The following is a 1,884-nucleotide window of genomic DNA, read 5'->3' as shown; positions in this document are numbered from 1 at the left end:
TCCAGAAGTTGTTCGCTAAGCCTGTTCTTGTGGAATTTGCAAAGTGATATTTGGAAGCCCATAGAGGGCTATGGTGAAAAAGAAAATATTCTCAGCAAAAATGTGGAAAGAAGTTTTCTGAGAAACTGCTTTGTGAAGTGTGACTTCCACTCACACAGTTACAGCTATATTTCGCGGAGCTGTTTGGCTTCCTTATTTCTGTCGAACCTGAGAACTGATATTTCGGGTACCCTTGAACACTATAGGGCCAAAGGAAACATCCTCAGGTGAAAACTGGAAAGAAGATTTCTGAAAAACAGCTTAGTGTTCTGTTAATTCATCTCACATAGTTACAGCTTTCCCCTCAAGAAGCCGTTCGCTAAGCCTGTTCTTGTGGAATTTGCAAAGTGATATTTGGTAACCCACAGAGGTCTATGGTGAAAAAGAAAATATCCTCAGATAAAAAGTCGAAAGAAGCTTTCTGAGAAACTGCTTTGTGATGTGTGACTTCCACTCACAGAGTTACAGCTGTATGTCGTGGAGCTGTTTTGCTAGCCTTATTTCTGTGGAATCTGAGAACTGATATTTCCGATCCCTTTGAAGACTATAGGACCAAAAGAAATATCCTCTGATAACAAAGAGAAAGCAGCTTTCTGAGAAAATTCTTTGTGTTCTGTGAAATCATCTTACAGAGTTACAGTTTTCCCCTCAAGAAGCCTGTCGCTAAGGCTGTTCTTGTGGAATTTGCAAAGTGATATTTGGAAGCCTATGGAGCGCTACCGTGAAAAAGAAAATATCTTTACATGAAAATTGGAAAGAAGCAATCTGAGAAACTGCTTAGTGTTCTCTTAATTCATCTCACAGAGTTACAGGTTTCCCCTCAATAAGCCATTCGCTAAGCCTGTTCTTGAGGAATTTCCAAAGTGATATTTGGAGGCCCCTAGAGGGCTACGGTGAAAAAGAAAATATCCTCAGAGAAATACTGGAAAGAAGTATCCTGAGAAACTGCTTTGTGATGTGTGACTTCCACTCACAGAGTTACAACTGTATTTCATGGGGCTGTTTGCTAACCTTTTTCTGTGAAATCTGAAAACTGATATTTCGAATTCCTTTGAAGACTACAGGGCCAAAGGAAATGTCCTCCGATAACATAGAGAAAGAAGCGTTCTGAGAAACTTCTTTGTGTTCTCTGAAATCATCTCACAGAGTTATAGCTTTTCCCTCAAGAAGCCTTTCGCTAAGACTGTTCTTGTGGAAATTTCAAAGTGATATTTGGAACTCCATATAGGGCTACGGTTAAAAAGGAATTATCCTCAGATGAAACCTGGAAAGAAGCTTTCTGAGAGGCTGCTTAGTGTTCTGTTAATTCATCTCACAGAGTTACAGCTTTCCCCTCCAGAAGCCTATCGCTAAGACTGTTCTTGTGGAATTTGCAAAGTGATATTTGGAAGGAAATGGCGGGCTATGGTGAAAAAGAAAATATCCCCAGATGAAAACTGGAAAGAAGCTTTCTGAGAACTTGCTTACTGTCCCGTTAATTCATCTCACCGAGTTACAGCTTTTCTCTCTAGAAGCAGTTCGCTAAGCCTGTTCTTTCGGAAATTGCAAAGTGATATTTGGAAGCCCATAGAGCGCTACGATGAAAAAGAAAGTATCCCCACAAAAAGACTGGAAAGAAGCTTTCTGAGAAACTGCTTTGTGATGTGTGACTTCCACTCACAGAGTTACAGCTGTATTTCGTGGCGCTCATTGCTAGCCTTATTTCTGTGGAATCTGAGAACTGATATTTCGGATCACTTTGAAGATTATAGGTCCAAGGAAATATCCTCTGATAAAAAAAAGAAAGAAGCGTTCTGAGAAAATTCTTTGTGTTCTGTGAAGTCATCTCACAGAGTTACAGCTTTC

At 40.0% G+C, this 1,884-nt stretch overlaps 1 pseudogene; it reads left to right on the top strand.

Annotated features, from left to right (window-relative positions):
* Window positions 1–1,144: 1,144 nt before the first annotated feature.
* LOC105550292 overlaps window positions 1,145–1,884 on the top strand; it is a 4,859-nt pseudogene continuing 4,119 nt past the window's right edge.

Source organism: Mandrillus leucophaeus, unplaced genomic scaffold (assembly GCF_000951045.1).
Source record: "Mandrillus leucophaeus isolate KB7577 unplaced genomic scaffold, Mleu.le_1.0 Scaffold1123, whole genome shotgun sequence".
NCBI classification, from domain to species: domain Eukaryota; kingdom Metazoa; phylum Chordata; class Mammalia; order Primates; family Cercopithecidae; genus Mandrillus; species Mandrillus leucophaeus.
This window is presented reverse-complemented; position numbering and strand designations above follow the sequence as displayed.